We start from the raw sequence: 24,746 nt of genomic DNA on the forward strand, positions 1-24,746 counted from the left end.
TATTAGAAAAGACCCTGATATTGGGGAAGATTGAAGGCAGGAGGAGAAGGGGACAACAGAGGATGAGACGGTTGAATGGCATCACTAGCTCAATGAACATGAGTTTGAGCAAGCTTCAGGAGATGGTGAACGACTGGGAATCCTGGCATGCTGCAGTTTACGGCGTAACAAAGAGTTGGACATGACTAAGTGACTGAACAACAACACATTAAAAGCAGAGGGAGTAGTGATAGACACAGCAGCACAAAAAATCAAAAGAGGCTTAAAATTACAAGAAATCATAGGGATGGATTCAATATATGGGCCAACAAACCTACATGTTTCAAATAATATTTGAGGAGAATATTGCCATGTTTAGACACCATTTGTTGAAGAAACTTGTGAGAAAATGTAGTAACAGTGCTGAAGTAATTTGTAACAGCAGCAAAAGGTCTCTCTCTGATAACAGATTGTAGTCAACTCTTGTGCTGGCTGATTGTATGAAAGAAAGAAAAGAAAGTGAAGTCGCTTAGTCATGTCTGACTCTTTGCGACCCCACAGACTGTAGCCTGCTAGGCTCCTCTGTCCATGGAATTTTCCAGGCAAGAGTACTCGAGTGGGTGATCTTCCCGACCCAGAGATCAGACCTGGGTGTCCCACATTGCAGGCAGATGCTTTACCATCTGAGCCACCAGGGAAGCCCTTCAGGGACAGGGAAGGGCTGTTTTGATTGTTTGTGCTGCTGTGTCTATCACTGCTCCCTCTGCTTTTAATTTGTTTAATTTGTTGTTGTTCCGTTGCTCAGTCATGTCCGACTCTGGTGGCTGATTTATGAGCTTTTCTAAAACAAATATTGTTTTTGTTTTTCAATTGCTAAGTCATGCCCAACTCTTTGCAACCCCATGGACTGCAGCACACCAGGCTTTCTCATCCTTCACTATCTCCTGGAGCTTGCTCAAATTCATGTCCTTTGAGTCGGTGATGCCATCCAACCGTCTCATCCTCTATCATCCCCTTCTCCTCCTGCCTTCTTTCTTCCCCAGCATCAGGGTCTTTTCCAATGAGTCAGCTGTTCACATTAGGTGACCAAAGTAATACATATAGGTATGTTTAAATATTGATTATCTATTAAATGGCAAAAAAAAAAACTTGTTTATTTAAACAGTATAAATGTGAATAAGATGAACATAATCCTTTAATTTATCATGCAGTATCATGCGTGCATTCTTACTAGCGGGAAACTATGGAGAGGGAAAGAAACCTCAGTGTTTGAGATCAGATTATCTAACATCAAATCCTCAGATCCTCGGGCTGTACAGCCAGACTTATTTCTTTGTCAGCTTCTCTATTTGGCAAAGAATACTCTTCCCTACTTATGAATCCTCTATTTCCTCCAACCCTCTTAGAGAATGTGTGGATTTCATCTATCCCCTAGAGGGTGAAGTCGGCTCTTCAGGTACATGTTACAGGTCAGTAGCTACAATTAAACAAGAAGGATTGGGTTTAACTCACTTCCTCTTGGCCTCCTTTATTTTAGCCTCTGTGCTGTCTTAGCTTTGGACAATCACTTAACCTCTTTGAACTTAAGTTTCCTCTGGGATATTCAATGAAAAATTGCCTCTTAATGTGCTTTGTAAAAAGAGAAAGCGTCCTAGATCTTGTTGTAACTTTTATTGTACTAAGTCTTAAAAAACAGCCAGCCACAATGTTTGGCAGAAACCAACCCAATACTCTAAGGCAATTATCTTTCAACTAAAAAACAAACAAACAAACAACAACAAAAAAAAACAGCCAGCCAATTATTTGCCTGAATACTGATAGAGTTGATTCTCAAAGAAAAGATCAGAGAGCCTCTAAATATTTAAGCCAATACTCACTGAAAAGATAAAAGGCTTTATTAGCAAATATAATGGCTATCCTGACTGATTTATATGCCCAGGATGAATCTGCTCTAATCTAGACATGGCATTAAGTAGCCAGACTGTGCTTCTTTGTAATAAAATGAACAGTTTCCAAACTCTCCCAGTTTTACCTCCCCCCACAAGTTCTCCCATTTCATCCCTACACCAAGACCTGCTTCAGATGTTCAGTCTGTTCTTGTCACTTAAGTGTCTGTGGGATAAAACTGGAGGGCTATGGGAAACCAGCCATCTATATTCTCAGCATCATGTGTTCATTTTTTATTCATTCATCAGTATGTTGAGGGCTGACTCTGTCCTGCATAGAGGACAGGTGTGGAGTATGGAGAAAAGAAAGGAAGAAGGCAGAGATACTAGAAGAGAATATCAAACAGCCCCCTCCAATGAAGTGTATCATTTCATTAAAAATACAGGTTTTTATACTCTTCATTCATTTTCACATCCCTGGTTCATTGGAATTGTGTTGATGCTGTTGTTCAGTCGCGAAGTCATGTCCGACCCTTTGCCACCCCATGGACTGCAGAATGCCAGGTTTCTCTGTCCTTCACTATCCCCCCGAGTTTGCTCAGATTTATGTCTGCTGAGTGAGTGATGCTATCTAGCCATCTCACTGTGATGCTGTGAATTGTGAGCTGAAGGTAAATTAAACCACGTTTTTACATTTTACGGGCTTCCCTGGTGGCTCAGAGGTTAAAGCGTCTGCCTCCAATGCAGGAGGCCTGGGTTCAATCCCTAGGTTGGGAAGATCCCCTGGAGAAGGAAATGGTAACCCACTTCAGTATTCTTGCCTGGAAAATCCCATGGACAGAGAAGCCTGGTAGGCTACAGTCCACGGGGTTGCAAAGAGTCGGACACAACTGAGCGACATGCATTCGCATTTGAATTACATTTTATAGTCTAGGTTGGTAATTTTCATGTTTGCAAAATATATATAAAGATAATTGTATGGGAAATTAATATTATATCATAGATTCTTTCTGGATTTAAGCAACTGTTTCATCTTTTCACATTATTTACTTGTTTACTTCTGTGTTTTTTTCTTATCAAATGGACAGGGACGAATTAGGGTGAGATGGCTCCAGCATGGTGCTGGGTAGAGAAAGCAGTTTTCAATAAAATATGTACAGTTTCAATATTAGGAAGCTTGTGCTTATTTGTGTATATTCTCTAGCTGAGAATCTCACTTTCTCACCGAGCTGGGGCACTTGGGGAAAGAACATGAATGACAAGTGATGTCACTTCCTGAAATCACACTTGTTAGGAAAAGAAACAATCATTCCAGCAGCTCCTTTACTCACTTTTTCACCTGGCCTCTGCAGATAAAGTGAGATGGAGAGAGGGGAGTGCTACCTGTGTAGAAATGTTGAAAGGGGATTTAGAGGCCATTCTCTCAGCTACAGCCAAATAAATTACATCGGATTAAAATAGTGCAGGTCATTTGAAGAAACACAGCCCAAGGACCTTTACATTTCTAAGGCAGCCCAAATTTCAAATTAATCCCTTCTTTCATGCCTTGCTTTGGAAAGATGGCTAAGATTAAACATAGAATGAAAGGATTTAATTTCAGTTTTACGGAGACTCTTTCAATAGTTTCAAAAATATGTCTTTCTCTTTGAATAAAGAGCCTTTGCCAAAAGTTGATGTGCAAATCATGTTGAAAAGCATACCACTTTACAAACAGAGGAGCTGTGATCCTGAACGTCTCAGAGGTGATAAAATGCCAGAGCTAGGTCTTGAGGGAATTAACATTATTCCTTCAACTCCCCTGTAGTTTTAACCCCATTGACTATTTCATCCAAGGTTCAGAGTGAAGAGAAAAACAGATAGAAAACACCCACCTCCATATCTCTCCATTAGGGGGAAGAATATAGAGGGCTGTTTAATTGAAATATAAGGAGAGAAATTTCTGAGATGTTTACATACACTCAAAACACAAGAAAGGAGAATTTATCTCACAAATCATACTTTTTCTTTTTTGTGCTTTCATATTTACATTAGTCACTGTGTTCCTAAGACTGTGTTTGCAAGTCCTGTGCTTTACAAACTTGGTATATAGGGATATCTTTAATTCATAGACAATTTCAATTCATTCCGTAATATTATGTCTATTTTGTGTATGGCACACTGCATGGATACAGAAATACAGATCAGAGCCCACTTCTTTATGAAGTAGATGAAGTGGTTACAAAAGGAACCAGGACAAATACACAGAAAACATTAATATATGAGTAGAAGGTAACGGATGTGCCAAACTGGTATAAAGGCAACTGTGTATACATGATAATGTGCTAGAGAGAACCATGCAAACTAAAATGGTCAGAAAGGGTTCAAGGAGGACCTGAGCCCCGGCTACATTCCTTCTTTGGTTGGGAATAAAGTTGGGACAGGCAGAGTCCAAGTGCATAAGTAAACACAGACTGAGGAGAAGTGTGCTAGGAAGGAGACCCAGCTGCGGAGTCCCCAGACCTCAAGGGGAACACTCACTTAGATTTCTATATGTCATACGACCCTTAGGAAGTTGCTAAATCTCCCTGGTTAGCACCATCCTGTTTGAGTGGTGTATTGCAGCCAAGATTATTGTTTAGGAATTTTATGAACTGGTTGTTTCAACTTGGTAGGTTAAACCAGGCACGGTGGGAGAATTTACTCTGTGGAACTTGACAAACCCTAGAAATCCAGACTTTTTTTTTTTTTAATAAAACTGTTTTACCAGAGTATCATTGCTCTGTTTCATTATTAATAAAAGGAGAATAATAGTAACTCCTACAAGTATTATTGTGAAGGGTACAGATGATGTGTAAAATCTTTGAAGTGAAGTGAAAGTCTCTTAGTCATGTCCAACTCTTTGTGATCCCATGGACTATAGTCCATGGAATTCTCCAGGCCAGAATACTGGAGTAAGTAGCCTTTCCCTTCTCCATGAGATCTTCCCAACCCAGGGATCGAACACAGGTCTCTCTCACTGCTGGAGAATTTACCAGCTGAGCCACAGAAGGGAAGCCCAAGAATACTGGAGTGGGTAGCTTATCCCTTCTCCAGCAGATCTTCTCAACCCAGGAATCGAACCAGAATCTCCTGCATTGCAGGCAGGTTCTTTACCCACTGAGCTATCAGGGAAGTAAAATGTCTATCAGTTATAATCAACACAGGTGATTCTCCAGAGGTGATAGATAAAGTTACAAATGTCATACTATGAAGAGAGTGGTCCCACCAACGGGGCAGCAGGATATGGAGTCAAGTGGGTGGGATGAGTAGCCAGAGGACAGTGATCTTTCAATACCTCAGGTCCAAAGTATGGCTTCAGATGTAGTTCTTCATTGCTCAGTTTTACCATGAAACAAATTTATTCTCTGGAAGAAAAGAGTAGAGTTTCCTCACCAGGTCAATCCCTAAATGACATTAAAGTCTACCCAGCAGACTATTGGCTGAAAATAATCTCTGAACTAAGAAAATCTTAGAAGACTGCCAAATAATGTTTGGAGGGCATTGGATTGTGTGATATCAATTCGATGGTCAACATTTCTTTTACTGAAAATGATAGAAGTGTTTCTGCATTATTGAAGTTTGCCTCGACTGTTTAGGATATAATATAATGTTAGGCAGCAACTGATGAGTAATTAGATCTCTTGGGATACAATGTTAATTTTAAGATTATTTTGTGATTGTTAAACTAAATCTAAAGAAGGAGATGCTTTCTTCCTTCAGGAGTGCCTCCAGCTGTGACCGAGCAGAGTCAAATTTATACTCTTTAAATTCGAGATACCTGGTCTTGTTTCCCAATCTCTCTGTGAAAAAAAAAAAAAAAAAACTACTCAATAATGAATCTTGTGATTTTTTTTTTTCGCCACTCACATGATGAAAATTTGAAGAATGCATTATTGGCCCCTGTTTCTATCGTTATAAAATGGTGGTGAACAAAGAACTCTCTCCGTTTCGTTTCTTATCATTGGCGCATTCTGCTTTGCTCCCTCCTTTCTACTCCCTCCTGGCAAAAGAGTGTGGGCAACAGTGTGGTTCAGATTGTTGGAATCTGGAATGAAAAAGCCCATCCACCCAAATAATGTTCTTCTGTTGTATTTGTTGTAAATGGCTAATTCCATTAATGCAAAAGGCTCCCATGGAAAGTGCAGCAGTTTTCAAGAAAATTTTGCTGGCTCACTTTTTGGGTAGTCTTACATATGACTGCTTCCAAATTTTAGTGAAATGTTTTTTTCTGAAAACCTTTTATCTTAACCAAGTAAAAGTGAAAAACTCTAAATGTATACAGATCTGCCTTTTAAAATGTGGTCTTATTATCAAGTAAAGCAAGAAAAATATCTGATGGGTTGCAGTTCCTTGGCCACCATGTAATTTTGTCCCAGAGCTGACATGGTGGCTCCAGTCTGCAAAATACGCCAAGCCTACTCTGGAAAGACCTTCCTAGACATCATGATGCCAGCACCAAGTGCCAGACAATATTGACACCAAGAAAATTGCCGTCGTTACTCATTAGCAGGCATCAAAATGTCCTAATAATTCTCTTTCCCAATATCCAAGCCTGTTGAGACATCAACTAAACACGCCTTGCTTGCCAAGTCATGTGATCAACGTTCTCTGTGCTGGATTGGGCCAAGTGAAGCCGCCCAAATAGACTGGATAAAGAAACACTTCAAAGAGTCTGGCTGTGGAAAGAGAAATTATATCCATCCATGTTCCTGCAATGGAATTCAGAGTACTCGAAAACACTGTGTGTGTTTTCCACCACATGGCCATCTGTTGATGAGTTTGCCCCACTTAGAGAACATTCAAATGTTCAGTGGAAAGCACATTCCTACTCAGAAAAGGCTAACATATTAAGGCTCCCTTGTGTCTCGGTGACATGGATACAGACTTCCTGAATGAATAAAACCCGAATTTGGGGGGCCAGATTGATTCTTCCTGTACTGCCTGGAGTGAAGTGAATGGAATGAGCTTGGTTAATTCATTGTCCAAAAGGTTTATTTTTTCCTTTGCATGATTTTTTAAATCAAGCTGAGTTGAGCTATATGAGAGAGAAGAAAGTATCTTCCACAGGGGAGAAGTGGCCACTAATGGAGACAGTCTTGCCTTCTTGTGATATAGCAGGTCTGGGAGAAGTACTGAAGTCGTATTCACATTGATGCTTTGAGGAAGGTGGGTAGGAAACTCCAGGTAGCAACATAGCAACACTTTCTTAATACTGGGGCATATAGCTGGAGCATAATACTGGAGCAAGAGCATATTCTACTCTGTGTTAGGGTACATAGTGGGGAGACTTGAGCTGTTACAGGAAATTTCTTCTCTTCTCAGCTGGCCACATAGCTGATTAGCCACAAGGCCAGGCCTGTTGTCCAAAGGGTGCTGAAGTGAAAGGGGACCGAGAGAGGAAGCAGGATCAGTGATGGGTGAATGGATGAATCCTCCTCTTCTCATCCATGCCGAATCCACCACTTCGCACATACTTTCCACCATCAGCAGATAAACTTGTTGTCAACCCTGTCTTGCAACTTTGGCTTTGCCTCTGTTCCATTGCCACAGCTCCAGTGAAAGTGGTCATTTTCACTAAGCCTTGTTTCTACAGCCTGAACGAGGTTTTGGGGCTAACCTTTAGTTTAGAAATAAAAATAATGATTCAAAAGGATCTATATGGCAGAAATAATATGGAAGAAAATTTTATTTAGGAGCCTTTGCATTGCTATTAGCAATCACAGAAGAGGGCTTCCCTGGTAGCTCAGCTGGTAAACAATCCTCCTGCAATGTGGGAGACCCAGGTTCAATTCCTGGGATAGGCTGCTCACTCCAGTATTCTTGGGTTCCCCTGGTGGCTCAGATGGTAAAGCTTATTAATAGACAACATTTCCCCTTGTCCCTTATACATACAGATTAGATTTTGAAAGAGATTATGTAGCTCAGGTGGTAAAGAATCTGCCTGCAAGGTGAGAGACCCAGGTTCAATCCCTAGGTTGGGAAGATCCCATGGGGAAGGGAATGGCAACCCACTCCAGTATTCTTGGCTGGAAATCCCATGGGTAGAGAAGCCTGGCAGGATACCGTCCATGGAGTCACAAGGAGTCAGACACAACTGAGGGACTAACACTTTCATACATAGTAAAAGCATATTTCCTTAAAACCCAAGTAATTTATTTACTATATTAAAATTTATAGGAGATATTGATTTAAGATTTCAGTTTTCATTCAGATTAGTACTTCTTTTTTGCTACTTATCTCACTATATGCTTCTCATGTAGCACCTTTCTTAAGATGAAATAAATGAATATCAGGCCCTAAATTCTACCACATGTGGTTCTTTAGCCAAGGAATGTGTTCATGTTGACATTTGACTAACATCAATTTCACACGCGGTAGTAAAAATTTTTTTAATCTGTACAAACTGTAATTTTCATGCTGGGATCATTCAGATTCCAGCAGTTTTTCTATTGATTAGTTTAAGAAAATTGTGTCTTCACTGTGTTTTTTTAATGAGGAGCCCAGTGAAGAATCATGCTTGAATCTTGAGCAAATTGTTGCTTTTTTTAGAAGGGCAACAAATAGAACTCTGATGGTTGGGAAAATGAGCTTGTTGTCCACTGACTAAAAAAAATTAAGAATAAATATACAAAGTTTGAGAAAGGGCAATTCAGTGGACATTTTGAAATACTTGTTAACATCATGCCGTGTTGAGATTAGAGATGTTGTCTTTGTCTAGTTGCTCAGTTATGTCCAACTCTGTGTCTCCATGGACTGTAGCCTGCCAGTTTCATCTGTCCATGGGATTCTCCAAGCAAGAATACTGAATTGAGTTGCCATGCCCTCCTCCAAGGAATCTTCCCAACCAAGGGATCAAACCCTCATCTTTTAAGTCTCCTGCATTGGCAGGTGGGTTATTTGCCATTAGGGTCACCTGAGAAGTCCTTCATATGCAGAAAGGCATTCTGTTCATAAGATTACAGATCAGGTGTTAAAATATATCAAACACATAAAACAAAAGCACAGACATTTTCACATTAAAGTTATTAATGCAAAAATAGATCAGTCAAGTTTCTGACAAATCTATGACACAAAGATAAACACAGTGACAACTCTTACACTAGATAGATCTCAAGTGGAAATCAAATCAATGGTGCACACTTCACACCGGCCCTGTCTGTGTCATCAGTCACAACTAAACTGTGATTGTGTCTACATACACATACACATATACTCATACATACACACACAAACACACACAGCATTCCTCTTGAACAACTATGCTTATCAGGCTCTGAACATACCAAGCCCTCTGCCCACTTGATGGAAAATCTCTCTGTAAGAGCTTCTTATAATAAAATCTGTTTTGTTTTTCAGTTAAGAGACTAACTTTCTTTTCATTTCCTAATGTTACTGGTATTAGGTCCATGAAATGTTCTTTATGCCAACTTACAGATTGTAGAAAGCTGCATGGAAAGGAGGCTTCACTATCCACAAAACCAAGTCCCTCTAAATTCTTATAGAGAACTACACATGAGGCAAAGCCCCTACTTTATTCACAATCAGGAAAGTGTCCAAAGGCAAATTAAAGGAGGGGTACTTTTTCTCCTTCTCTTTATAAGGGGCTCCAATAGATGGGGTGTTCTACTACAGCTGCCTGAACAAGGGCCCACGGACATGGTGGCTTCAAACAAGAAATAGGTATCCTCTCACAGTTCTGAAAGTCTGAAATCCAGGGTCAACAGGGTCCTGCTCCCTCTGAAGCTCTAGCGAAGAATCTGGGCTTGCATCTTCCTGGTTTCTGGCGGTTGCCAAGCAACTGGCAGTGCTCCTTGGCTTCTGTCGTCTGGTCTCCACCTGTATCTTCAAATGACCTTCCTCCTTGTGTGTCTCGGTGTCTGTGTGTCTTAATCTCCATCTTTTCTCTTATGAAGACATCAGTCTTTGGATTTAGGGCCTGTAGTCATCTAGTATGATTCACCTTAACTGATTACATCTACAAAGACCTTTCCAAATACAATCTCTTTCTGAACTTCTTGGTGGAGGCACATTCTTGTTTGACACGATTCAACCTCTACCCTCTTGTCCAGCCCTATACCTAGTGCCATGCATCACCTCGGGCTTTCCTGTCTCTTTTTTTTTTTTTGCTTGCACTCTCCTCCCAAATCCAGCCCAAAATGTCCTTCTTCCCACTTCCACTACATTTATGCTCTGTGGATCCCAGTTCATATCTCTTTCCATTTTACGAATTTTTTAAATATCTGTTTATTTATTTGGCTGTGTTGGGTCTTTGTTGCATCAGGCAGGATCTTTCATTAGAGTGCATGGACTCTCTAATTATGGCTCAAGGGCTCCATCGTTGTGGCGTGTGGGCTTAGTTGCTCCACGGCGTATGGGAGTTTAGTTCCCTGACCAGAGATGGAACCTACGTCCCCTGCATTGCAGGGCAGATTCTTAACCACTGGACCACCAGGGAAGTCCTTCAATTTTGTGAAATTTTCTCAGATCACTCAAGATAAAAGAGATTTCTCCTTTTCCCTTGTTTTTCAATAGCAATTATTATCTACGTGATTTTTCTGCTTAATTTATACTCTTAATTATTTTTCCAAATGTTTGTTCATAATTTTTCCCCAGAATGTAAATTGTGTGGGCAGAGGCTAGCTATTCTCATATGTTTTGTGCAACCTAGTAATTCATATATGTTGACTGAATCTTTAGTTTTGAACATGTACTGTGTGTTGAAAGAAAATCAGTGGGAACCAGGAAGGAAGTATGCCAAGTTTTAGACTCTGCATATGCTGTGTTATATGATCTTCAAAACTGCATGTAAGGAAGATATTCCATTTTACGGGTTAAAAACTGAGGTTGAAAGTACAGGGCAATGTCAAGATTTCAAACCCTCACTGTCTGTTATGTGAAATCTGTATTTTGCTAGCCTGCCTTCCTTCTGGCAAAGCTTTTTTGATTTTCAGAGCATTTAAAATACTTAGAATGGCATTGAAACATGTATAATATCATGTATGAAACCAGCCAGTCCAGGTTCGATGCACGATACCGGATGCTTGGGGCTGGTGCACTGGGACGACCCAGAGGGAGGGTATGGGGAGGGAGGAGGGAGAAGGGTTCAGGATGAGGAACACAGGTATACCTGTGGTGGATTCATTTCGATATTTGGCAAAACTAATACAATATTGTAAAGTTTAAAGATAAAATAAAATTTAAAAAAGAAGAAGAAGGAAAAATAAATAAGTAAAATACTTAGAACATGGAGACTGCTTTGAGAAGTGGTCCTGAGGAGTTGATTCTACATTGAAAGATGTGGTTGGAGAAACCATATCCCACAGTTCCTGACATTAGTCGCCACTGATGTTCATCAGCCTCAAGTCAGCGGCTGTGGGAGCAGCTAAGGAACCCCTGAGCGAAACAGGGGGACATACCTATGCTTGTGAGTAGATATGAGCACATAGGCCTCCAAGGAGCCTCAGGACCAGCTTATTATAATCACCCTATTTAATAGAGACTATATAACAACACTGCAGATGGTGACTGCAGTAGTGAAATAAAAAGACGCTTACTCCTTGGAAGAAAAGTTATGACCAACCTATACAGCATCTTAAAAAGCAGAGACATTACTTTGCCAACAAAGGTCCATCTACATAAGGATATAGTTTTTCCAGTAGTCATATATGGATGTGAGAGTTGGATTATAAAGAAAGCTGAGCGCTAAAGAATTGATGCTTTTGAACTGTGGTGTTGGAGAAGACTCTTGAGAGTCCCTTGGACTGCAAGGAGATCCAACCAGTCCATCCTAAAGGAGCTCAGTCCTGAATGTTCATTGGAAGGACTGATGTTGAAGCTGAAACTCCAATACTTTGGCCATCTGGTGTGAAGAACTGACTCATTTGAGAAGACCCTGATGCTGGGAAAGATTGAAGGCAGGAGGAGAAGGGGATGACAGAGGATGAGATGGTTGGATGGCATCACTGACTCAATGGACATGAGTTTGAGTAAACTCCAGGAGTTGGTGATGGACCGGGAGGCCTGGTGTACTGCAGTCCATGGGGTCACAAAGAGTCACACATTGACTAAGCGACTGGACTGAACTGAACTGATATAACATTTAAAAGCATTTTAAAACCTCAAATAAAGATTGTACTTAAATGATTTAAAAAATTTTAGTTTGTGATATATTTATATTAATATAGTTGTGTGTGCATGTACCATGCTATGCTATGCTATTCTATGCTTAGTCACTTCAGTCATGTCCAACTCTTTGTGATCCCATGGACTGCAGAGCCCGCCAGGCTCCTCTGTAGATGGGACTCTCCAGGCAAGAATACTGGGGTGAGTTGCCATGCCCTCCTCCAGGAGATCTTGCCGACCCAGGGATCCAACCCACCTCTCTTATATCTCCTGCACTGGCAAGTGAGTTCTTTACCACTAGTGTCACCTAGGAAGCCCTTGTTTTTGAGTCTGTTGACAAATCACTAGTTAGACAACCTGATTCCTTTCAACTTTAAAATTACATGATTATAAAATAAATAAGTAATGAAACAATTCCCTTGGCCAGTCATTATGGTATACTTGCATATACCATACACATATATAATAGAATCAGAAAGACCATCTTCCAGGCATTTTTGGTGAAAAGAATCTGTCCTTTGCTTCCCTGACCATTTCGGATCTGATTAAACATGCATACATGCAGGCAGGATGATGCAAACCTCAGCAAGTGATCTGAGGCTGACTTTTTACAGGCTACTTTTTTTGACCCCATAAAATCCTAGTACGATATCCATTCCCACTCAGACTTTCTTCCTTTCTGTAAAGGACAGAGACCCAAATGCTGATAACTCTCTGGGGGCTCCTGGCTCGGAAACACTTCTCTCAGCAGTCTCCTGACATTATTAATGGCTCTGATGTACAAACCCAGAATGAAATAGAATTAAAATCCAAAGTTAATTTCAAGCTCCATTAGAAATTAAAGGTGTTGGGAAAGAAATCAATATTTGCCCAGTGCAAAATGACTAAATTCGAAGCAATTAATTCTATTATTTTGTAACTTCTAAAAACTATAAAGAACCTTCAAACTATAAAATGTTGCTACATTCACACATGTACACCACATGTGACAGAAAATAATGGGAATGATTTTGAAAAGCAAGATGCAAAAACCTATTTTATACTTTATAGCCACACCATGTAGTGTACACACTAAAATGTATGTCTTAAAATAGGGCCAATTATTCTGCAAAATTCGTGGCTATTTCCAGCAATTACCAACACTTAGTTGTAAATCTGAGAGGATGTAAGGGACAGAAACACTGCAGAGGAGCAAAGAGATTTAGTTAAATAAAGTAAACATATCCATTTCCTTAAGTTTACTTTTTCTCTGTCCCAGCTTCTTTTTATGTAACACTATAGATTACCAAACAAAATGACCTTAAAACCCTGTAGTTCCAACTAGTATAAAGTATTTTGCCACCTGTAGAGTTGAAGATCATAAAAGAAATAAAACTAACAGTCAGTAAAAGCTTTTTCATGTCAGAATCATTGTCGCTTCCTCCCTGCTGTGTCCTTCTGAGAAAAATCTGAGTTAACAAATGGATCTTTTGCAGGCGCAGAAAGATCAGAGTCAGATGGGTCTGGATCAGACCTTGTCATGAGGATGTGTCATTGTTCCTTCTCCCCATGTCAGGAAGAAGCTTCATGAGAACTGGCTCAGTCCTCTCTTGTTATTTCAGCAGACTGGGGCAAACAACTTGAATGATAATGTGGGACTAAACCAGTTCTTATTAAGAAAATGTCATGAAACTCCTGGTGCAACTTTCCTGTCTGTGATGAAAACAGTCGCTATGATATAGGCCTAAAGGCAGTAGAGAAAGTCATAGTCAGACACGGGGACCACTCTCAGACGTTTCAATAAGAGAGAACAGAGCTAGTGTCATCGACAAAGCCTCATGAACTTCAGGTTCTAAATATTGACATATTCTTCCAATGGCTAATATTCAACTCCTTCACCTTTCAAACACAGCCTCTTTTAAAATTCTATTAGCTGTCCTTTCCTAAAGGTGTGACTTATCTGGTCAAATGATACAGAGCTGGCATTTGGGAGGTGAGCTACATGGCCCGCCAGCCCCATTCACTGTCTTTGCTGTTGCTATTCAGAACAAAAACGGGGGTGTCAATCAAATTCATTCTCAACTCTCTTAACTTCTCTGTTATTCAACTTTTCCTTCCAGCCTGTGAGATTTTTAAAGGAGAGTGGAATGCATTTGAGTCAGTTCTAATGAGGTGGATGAAACTGGAGCCTATTATACAGAGTGAAGTAAGCCAGAAAGAAAAACACCAATACAGTATACTAATGCATATATATGGAATTTAGAAAGATGGTAACAATAACCCTGTATACGAGACAGCAAAAGAGGCACTGATGTATAGAACAGTCTTTTGGACTCTGTGGGAGAGGGAGAGGGTGGGATGATTTGGGAGAATGGCATTGAAACATGTATAATATCATATATGAAACGAGTCGCCAGTCCAGGTTCGATGCACGATACTGGATGCTTGGGGCTGGTGCGCTGGGATGACCCAGAGGGATGGTATGGGGAGGGAGGAGGGAGGAGGGTTCAGGACGGGGAACACATGTATACCTGTGGCGGATTCATTTTGATATATGGCAAAACCAATACAATATTGTAAAGTTAAAAAATAAAATAAAAGGAGAGTGTATACTGGAATAAGAAAGACTGTTCCAGCCTCAATTCTGTCACTTATTATCTGTGTGATCCAAGGTGTTGACTTAGCCTTCTTGATCCTCTCTTCCCTTCCCTGTATAAGAGACATGATGATACTTACCCGGCAAACTTTTATGTTTTTGTTTTTAAGAATCTAAAGTGTGTGTGAAGTGTGTGCTCATTACCAGGCAGATGGAGGGCCCTCAGAAATAGCAATCACCAATGTTTGGTGGATCTTACTTCCTGGGCACCCAGGGGGGCTGTGTGCCCTCTTGTAACAAATCTACCCTCAGGAGGGCATCAAATAGCTAACATTTGAACGTGAAGGTGAGCAAAAGTCAAGTGAGAGAAAGGAAGTAAGGAATGTCAGATTAAAATGCAGGGGTGCGGAGAGGGTAGGAATGACGCATGGTACGTGTTTAAAAACAATGGATCTTTCTCAGCCCTTCTCAGACATGCAGCCAAGGAGCCAGAATAAGTTGTCCTCCCTTGCTATGTCCTCCTCCAATACCGGTCATTCCCTCAATGTGGATTTCATCTCCCCTGCTTCAGTGAATCTGCTCTCATCACTGACCTTACGTTGGCAAACTAGTTCTAAGTAACATAAATGGGGCATTTGTGCTTAATATATGTTGCCTTCTTCTTCTCGTAGCAGCTTTCTTTGTTTCCCATGACTCAACAAGGTCTTCGCTTAGGTTCAGTTTTTTTTTTTTTTTTTTTCAATTTGTAGGATAATGGCCTTACAATGTGTTGGTTTCTGACATACAGCATGAATCAGTCATAACAGTATATATGTGTGTGTATATATATGTATATACACATGCAGGGAGATCCAACCAATCCATCCTAAAGGAGATCAATCCTGAGTGTTCATTGGAAGGACTGATGCTGAAGCTGAAACTTCAATACTTTGGCCACCTCATGCGAAGAGCTGACTCATTGGAAAAGACCCTGATGCTGGGAAAGATTGAGGGCAGGAGGAGAAGGGGACGACAGAGGATGAGATGATTGAATGGCATCACTGACTCAATGGACATGGGTCTGAGTAGACTCCGGGAGCTGGTGATGGACAGGGAGGCCTGGCGTGCTGTGGTCCATGGGGTCGCAAAGTGTCAGGCATGACTGAGCGACTGAACTGAACTGATACATATATGTATATATACACCCTCTTTCTGTGCCTCCCTCCTTTCTCCCACACCTCTAGGTCACCACAGGGTGCCAGGCTAGGTTCCCAGGGTTAGACAGCAGCCCCCCAGCTCGCTATGTTTTACGCTTGATGGAGTATATGCGTTAGTGCGTCTTGCTCCATCCACCCCGCCCTCTCCTTCCCGCTCTGTGTCCACAAGTCTGTTCTCTGCACCGTGTCTCCATTCATTCCCTGCAAGTAGGGTCATCATTCTACAAGGTCACCATCACCGTGATAGCAAAACCACAGATACCACCCACACCAAAAAAAAAAAGAAAGAAAGAAAGAAAATTAAAAGCCAGTATCACTGATGAACATAGAAGCAAAAATCCTTGACAAAGTTCTTGCAAACAGAACCCAGCAACATTTAAAGGATCATACACCATGATCAAGTGGGTTCAGTTTGGGTGAGGCTATTGTCTCTCAGTCTGCGTCCTGGACTCTTCCTTTAGCCTCACCCTTGGGGCAGCGTTCCCAAGTGTGGTCCTCAGGTTTTCCTCTCACTTATACTCTTTCCCTTGATGCCCCCAACCATGTCTTCAATGCCCGTTTATATGATGAAGATTTCTCAACCTGCTCAGCCAAGACATTCTACTGGATCGATTAACCTGATGGACACTGACTGGCACACAGAAGGAATTTAATAAATACTTGTTGAATTATGCAAACATCTCAGTATCCTCCATGCTACGTCACTATAATAAACTCAGCAGGTTGAAATTCACCTTTCCTTTCCCTCATCCCACCCAGGCTTGTAATTCCTCCTGTATCACCTGTAAATGTAAATGGTCCATTACCAACACGGTCACTGATACTAGTTACCTAAAACTCGCACATCGAATCAGTCCCCAGGTCCAATATATTCTACCTCTGGAACATTATTCATACCTCACCTCCATCTCCAGGGCTACGCTCAGCTCAGCCTCTCCTCACTTCTGAGCAACTGCAGGGACCTTCCAACTGGGTGTGAGAGCCTTCAGCTCATCCTTCACATGTTTTCAGTAGTACTCAGCTCATGCCATTTATTGCAGGAAACATTCCATCATCACAGATCTAATTTAGAACCCTACCCTCTGTGCTCCCACAGCCTACTGTATATACTCTGTCAACAAAATAGCAATATAGACTTACTGGATAGTTCATCTTTTTTTTCACACTGAGAAATGAGTTTATTGAGTTTGGAAATGGAATGTGATTTAAAAAAAAATCCTGGGCAGACCTCAGGCATGGCTGGATCCTGGATATTAGCTTCTTGATATTAAAAAAAAACAAAAACAAAAAACCTCCTTATTTGACTTCATAAATTAAATCACATAACCAGACTAGTGCAGTAGGCACAAATGCTTGCTATGCAACAAGTGTGAATGGGTGTAAGGGAGCCTGACACTCCCCAGACTACTTATTGGCAGGATATTTGCTTGAAGAAAGGCAGCTGGGTTTGTGCTAAACTTTGTCTTCTCTTTCTCTGTCCCTTCCCACAGTTGTGCTTTGTCTCCCTAATCTCTGTCAAATGAGGGAAGTTCTGATACCAGTCACTTATTTGGAAATTCTTTTGTTGTGTATGGAATTTGATCATTGTCACATTTCCCAATGGTTATACTTTAAGCTGGCTTGAAATTAAAAAATACTTCTCCTTGGAAGAAAAGCTATGACCAACCTAGACAGCATATTAAAAAGCAGAGACATTACTTTGCCAACAAAGGTCCTTCTAGTCAAAGCTATGGTTTTTCCAGTAGTCATGTATCAATGTGAGAGATGGACTATAAAGAAAGCTGAGCGCCAAAGAATTGATCCTTTTGAACTGTGGTGTTGGAGAAGACTCTTGAGAGTCCCTTGAACAGCAAGGATATCAAATCAGTAAATTTTAAAGGAAATCAGTCCTGAATATTCACTGGAAAGACTGCTGCTGAAGCTGAAGCTCTAATACTTTGGCCACCTGATGCGAAGAACTGACTCATTGGAAAACACCCTGATGCTGGGAAAAATTGAAGGCAGGAAGAAAAGGGGATGATAGAGAATGAGATGGTAGGATGGCATCACCAACTCAATGGACATGAGTTTGAGTAAGCTCCGGGAGTTAGTGATGAACAGGGAAGCCTGGCATGCTGCAGTTCATGGGGTTTCAGAGTTGGACCCGACTGAGTGACTGAACTGAACTAAACCGATATGTAGTTGAGAAAGGAAAGATAGGTTTCCAGTTAAATAAATCTCATGGAAGAAAAACCTTACTGCTCCTTGCTTTCTTACTTGTAAAGTTAGCCCTTACTATACTATTTAATCCTTTTACGCTGCTTGGAATGTGTTCAGAGATTTTCTCTGCAGTTTGTTTTTTTTTTTTTCCATCTAGCAGTTAATCCCTAGGTACTTCTGAAAGGAAGGAGTATTTGAGCTTCACTCTCTGAACTTGGAGACCAGCAGTCAGTCCATCAGTTCTTTTTTCGTTTGTTTTGTTTTCTCTAAGCCAGTGGTTCTTACATTCTAATTTGAGAATCACCTGAGTAAATCTATAAAGTACAGATTCCAGAGCAACATCCCAAGAGTTTCTGTTTTATAAGGTCTGTAACAGACTCAGGAAATCTACATTTTAATGAGCTTACTAGAATATTCTAGAGCAATGACTCCTGCCAGTTTGAGTAGATAATACTTCCCTTCCATTCTCTTCCTCCAGCCAGAAGATAGAGCCTCTCTTCAGTTCTACTCATTATCTTTCCTTCCCTTCAGGTTCACCAAACCCATCACTCAGTGGCCTTTGATGGAGCAAATTCACTGTCTATCTTACTTTAGCTTTAGTATCAGTTCAGCCCCTTGCCACATGGGCTGTCCATTACCTTGTGATCATGAGCTTACGTCACCTCATCTTCACCAGGTTGCAGGACATGGTCAAGAAGCAAGCCGCTGACACAACATTATAAAGCAATCATCCTCCAATTAAAAAAAAAAAATTAAAAAAGGAAAAAAACAGAAAACAAAATCAAAGAAATCACACACAAAAAGAAGCAAGCCACTGCAGAGCATACTGTCAAGGGGACTTCAGAAGGAAAGACAGTCCCTCAGAATCCTCACACCCCAGCCATGAGGATGGTGAATGGGTAAAAAACAGAAGAGCTTAAGTTTCAAGCTTTCATTCCAAAATCTTTGTTTTTAATGTTGAAGGTGTTTGAGATAACTACATGTGGTGTCAGGAATAAAACTCTCCCCTCAAAATAAAATTACAACTGATACCAAGAAGGAAGAAATAAAAATCTCCAAAAGTTTTATTTAACAGTAAGTGACGTCCATACATTTGGAATTATTATTAATTCACAATTCTCAAGCATGCATTTTACACATTCTAATACGTGATATATGCTATTGTTGTAGACATTGTTTTATTACAGCACTTAATTTCTGACACGTTCAGATTTCACATTCAGTAGCATACTCACAACTTAAAAAAAAAAAATGACAACAGAGGAAGCATTATTTTCCATTGTTCTGAATCCAGACCAAATAGACAGTGAACTGCTCTGACGGTTCATACAGACAACTCCAGGCCTTTTTAGTTTTCCAGCCCTCTGGCTATCTTTTTTATGTCAGTGACAAAAGGCAGTACATTTTAGTACATCATGAATACGAAACCTGGCACTTCTTTGAACCGTACCTCGCACCTTCTCCTTTTGTTCTGATCTTCATACACTATTTAAAGAGCGATGCAAGTACCAAGAATTCATAGCATAATGATTTCATGGTTTTAATTCTACGTTTCTTGAAATGTTCTTTCCTCCTCAAGCTGGTTTCTTTTTTAATAAAAAAGCTAATTATCCTTTAAAGCAACATTTTTTTTTTTTTTTTTTTTGGTTTTAGTAATAGAACTAGGAAGTAATTTAGTAACTTTCTAATAGTAAGTTAATGAGTTTCATCCAGGAGCTAGCATCGTGTGGTGCGTATTTTTTATGTGTACATAATGTTTCTCAGCTAAGCCCAGTTAATTTTTTGTTGTTGTTGTTTTTACTTTTATCAGCAAGAGAGAGAGGCTAAAAATCAGACTCATAGCTCTCCCGTGGGCTTAAGAGGATTATTTCAGAGCGTCCAAACATATTTATCACTGTATACATAAAGGTAAAGAGCTCTCTGCCACAAAATGACAAGGATCAGAGGCAAATCACTATGGGAGGTGCCCAGGCAGCTTTTATTTCTAATGTTCTTGCTGTGCTGGTTGTCTTTGGAGAAAACATAACCTATTTTCCTCAACCTTGCATGAGCAAAGAAGAATGCCTGTGGGTGGTTTGCATAGTGGGAGGTCCAGGTGCCAGTGCATACCTCAATAAACTCTGTTTGCTTATCTGTTTGTCTTTAATCCCATTTAGTAGCCTCATGATTCAAATAATTACCTTGTCAAAGCATTATCATAGCCTGTACTACTTCGGAGGAATCTTTAAAAAGACAAACAGCAAATTTTAAGGGAAGAAATAAAATGAGATGGAAGAGAAAAATTACAGGAGCGGTATTCCAGTTAATGTACATTATATCCTAAGGCACACAGCAGGTCTGCTACACTCTGTGCCATACCCAGGACCATAGATCTCTAACACACGCACGCATGTAGCAGCAAAGGGTTCTCACTCCCAATTGCCAACACGTTGTTTTGAGATATTTTTCCAGAACCACCAGGGAGTATTTTTATGGAAAGAATTTCAAAATATTTTTGCAGATCTAAATCTTCAGTACTGAATACTCACATCGTCAATGTCAGAAAAGTGCTTCTATAGGGAAGAAAAGCTCATATCACATAAATCCATGTCATGGTTTTATCTTTGTTCATACCACATAACAAATCCATGTTGTGGTTTTATCAGTCAGACTGCCTTCAGTTTAAATCACAGAGACTCAGACCTATCTCAGACTCTGTCCATGTTCAATTTTTCTAAGATTTTTTCCCATAACTAAATAAAAAATTCCAAGCTGTAGGACAATTTTTAGTAATATTATAAACAGAAATTTCATACATTAACTTTTTTTGAAAAGTTATTAACCATTAGGGAAAATAAAAGTTTTCATTCTCATTTAAAGAATTATAAATTGAATTTAAATCAAGATCTGTCATGCTCCAGTGGCCAATATTTTTAAACTTGAGTATGAACTTTGACCAACAATTTTATTTATGGAATTATATAGTGAGGAAATAATTAAACATACTTAAAATATTTATGTACAATCTTTATCTCAATATAGTCTTGGATGAAAAAAATTAGGAGCAAATTGGAGCATCTACCAATAAGAGTATGGTAAAACAAACGATGATATAATGACGTCCTGGTAAACTATTCAATTCATGAACTGGAGCCATATTGTTTGACACAGAAAATGTAAGACTCGCACTACACTATGAGGAGAATAAAACTAAAATCAGAATGAACTAAAAGTAAAGAAAAACTATAAAGTGTTATTTTATAATTTTACATTATTGTTGTCAAGTACTGAGATTACTGATCATAAAACTTTTTCATATTTAAATATTGCCTTATTTGTATTTACATAAACATGAATTACTTTTTTACAACAAAGTATAAGCTTTTTTATTTTTTAAACATTGTGGTAAAGAAAATTAAATAGGATTAAAAAGACCAGATAGGTATATGTAAGTGAAAGTGAAACTTGCTTAGTCATGTCCGACTCTTTGCCACCCCAAGGACTATACAGTCCATGGAATTCTCCAGGCCATAATACTGGAGTGGGTAGCCTTTCCCTTCTCCAGGGGGTCTTCCCAACCCAGGAATTGAATCCAGTTCAGTTCAGTTCAGTCCCTCAGTTGTGTCCGACTCTTTGCGACCCCGTGAATCGCAGCACGCCAGGCCTCCCTGTCCATCACCAACTTCCGGAGTTCACTCAGACTCAGGTCCATCGAGTCAGTGATGCCATCCAGTCATCTCATCCTCTGTCATCCCCTTCTCCTTCTGCCCCCAGTCCCTCCCAGCATCAGAGTCTTTTCCAATGAGTCAACTCTTCGCATGAGGTGGCCAAAGTACTGGAGTTTCGGCTTTAGCATCATTCCTTCCAAAGAACACCCAGGGCTGATCTCCTTCAGAATAGACTGGTTGGATCTCCTTGCAGTCCAAGGGACTCTCAAGAGTCTTCTCCAACACCACAGTTCAAAAGCATCAATTCTTCGGCGCTCAGATTTCTTCACAGTCCAACTCACATCCATACATGACCACTGGAAAAACCATAGCCTTGACTAGACAGACCTTTGTTGGCAAAGTAATTATCTCTGATTTTTAATATGCTATCTAGGTTGGTCATAACTTTACTTCAAAGGAGTAAGCGTCTTTTAATTTCATGGCTGCAATCACCATCTGCAGTGATTTTGGAGCCCCAAAAAATAAAGTCTGACACTGTTTCCCCATCTATTTCTCATGAAGTGATGGGACCAGATGCCATGATCTTTGTTTTCTGAATGTTGAGCTTTAAGCCAACTTTTTCACTCTCCTCTTTCACTTTCATCAAGAGGCTTTTGAGTTCCTCTTCACTTTCTGCCATAAGGGTGGTGTCATCTGCATATCTGAGGTTATTGATGTTTCTCCTGGCAATCTTGATTCCAGCTTGTGCTTCTTCCAGCCCAGCATTTCTCATGATGTACTCTGCATATAAGTTAAATAAGCAGGGTGACAATATACAGCCTTGACATATTCCTTTTCCTATTTGGAACCAGTCTGTTGTTCCATGTTCAGTTCTAACTGTTGCTTCCTGACCTGCGTATAGGTTTCTCAAGAGGCAGATCAGGTTGTCTGGTATTCCCATGTCTTTCAGAATTTTCCACAGTTTATTGTGATCCATACAGTCAAAGGCTTAGGCATAGTCAATAAAGCAGATGCGAGGTGGATTCTTTACCAGCTGAGCCACAATGGAAGCCCAGGTATATGTAATGTACAATGTAATTAGAAAAAAAGGGGAAGAAAAAGACCAGATATTAAATTGTACTCTATTTTCAATCCCTAATCAGAATTTAAATATCTATTTGTACAAACACCTGAATGGACTGTGAGCTCCTCAAGGAGAAAGACAGTATATTAATTTGTTTCTCTTCTGCAATACTCTGCAAAAGGGAGAATAGTGAATACATGGTAAATATGTTTTGAATCAATGTGTAGCCTTGGTTAAGTCATTTTCCCTCTCTGAGACTCATATTTCTTTTCTATAAAACAAATGAAAGTTTTTCTCCCCCTCTTGCTGCAGATTACTGTGAGGCTAAAATGAGGACATGCTGTCTATACAAAGTACTCCACGTGTACAAAGGAACACCAATTTTAACCTCAGCGGTTACACTCAGGGCAGTCGATGGAGCCAGTGTTGGATCCTCACCCCCAGGGAAGGTTCAAGGAAAACCCTGAAGCAAGAAGCAGTCACATTCTGCCCATCGGGCTGCCTGCTTCATTTCAGGGCCACCACCTGCCTCATTGTCCAGTTCCTTCTTGTTTTATCTCCAGTTTTCACCCAAATTTAATCTCATGGAAATAGTGGCTCATGTTTTAACCTACTCTGAGTGGAATTTGCATTGTCACCAGAGATAAATTATCAGGCAAGATAAATAATGACCAGCCACAGATTTTCCTGTTGATGAGCAACCCCAAAGTCCCCCAAACCCCTATCCCACCCCTAGTGAAATCACACTACCTTGCTTGCCCTCCTCTGAATGAGGGCCAACCATCAGCTCCCTTCATCAGAAGTAGGGAGTTCTTTGAAAGACAGTACTTCTGGCTCAAATCTCTGCTCAGTTCAGTTGAGTTACTCAGTCATGTCCAATTCTTTGCGACCCCAGGGACTGCAGCTCACCAGGCTTCCCTGTCCATCACCAACTCCCGGAAACTGCTCAGACTCATGTCCATTGAGTTGGTGATGCCATCCAACCATCTCATTCTCTGCCATCCCCTTCTCCTCCTGCCCTCAATCTTTCCCAGCATCGGGGTCTTTTCCAATGAGTCAGTTCTTTGCATCAGGTGCTGCTCTGACCATATCTCTGCCATGGAAAAAATCACAAATCCGTTGAAGCAAAATTCCACCACTTTTTAAGAAAAATATCAATTGTTATTAAGAGTTATCCATGTGTCACATTTAAAAATAAGAAAAAATTCAGTGATAGTAGATTTTGCTAGAGTACTTCTATAATCATAATTATAATGCTGTATTAAGGCTTCCCTGGTGGCTCAGACAGTAAAGAATCCACTTTCAATGCAGGAAACTCAAGTTCAGTCCCCGGGTTGGGAAGATTCCCTGGAGAAGGGAATGGCAACCCTCTCCAGTATTCTTATCTAGAGAATTCCATGGACAGAGGAGCCTGGCGGGCTACAATCCATGGGGTCGCAAATACACCACTAAGTAACTAACACTTTCACTCTCATTAAGCACTGAGAACAAAAGTAGGCAAACATATTTCCTTATTCAGTCCTTTAAGTAGAAATAAATATTTTTTTTATTTTTTAGATACAAGAAGATATAGACAGATATACATGTATAGATACATTTTACATGTATTATATTATTTGTTTTAGATTGTATATTTGCATAAAATATGTATTTACGTATTTTACACATATGTAGATTTTTGAGTAGCCTGAAATTTGTTAGATCTACAAAATTATTTAAAAGTGAAATTTACTCTTAAAAATCTACCCTATATATATTCCACCACATATATTTACCATATATATAATTTTCCAGCTTTCTAACATCTTATATGTGTATATATTATATATAACATGTATAATGTTAGAAAGCTGGCAAACTCTTTTAATCAGGACAAAGTCACAAAATAAACCTATTTACATGCCTCAGGGAATGCAGTTTAATGGACTGTTTAGAATAGCATGAGGTTAATTAGATTAGGATTCTTAGAAAAGTGAGACTTAAAGTGAATTAGTTTGTTATATTGATGAAAAGGAGAGGGTCTTATAAGCCACTACGAATGTCTCCATACCAGGCAGGAGG

At 40.0% G+C, this 24,746-nt stretch overlaps 1 protein-coding gene and 1 non-coding gene across 2 annotated transcripts in view; both read left to right on the forward strand.

Moving 5' to 3' along the window:
• CNTNAP2 (contactin associated protein 2) overlaps positions 1 to 24,746 on the forward strand; it is a 2,330,533-nt gene that overhangs the window by 1,429,823 nt on the left and 875,964 nt on the right. The gene's annotated exons all lie outside the window — the stretch shown is intronic.
• TRNAW-CCA (transfer RNA tryptophan (anticodon CCA)) lies at positions 2,571 to 2,642 on the forward strand. Its single transcript has one exon. It is a non-coding gene; the product is annotated as a tRNA-Trp (tRNA).

The sequence above is a fragment of the Bos mutus genome, chromosome 4, assembly GCF_027580195.1.
Source record: "Bos mutus isolate GX-2022 chromosome 4, NWIPB_WYAK_1.1, whole genome shotgun sequence".
In the NCBI taxonomy this organism is placed as follows: Eukaryota; Metazoa; Chordata; class Mammalia; order Artiodactyla; family Bovidae; genus Bos; species Bos mutus.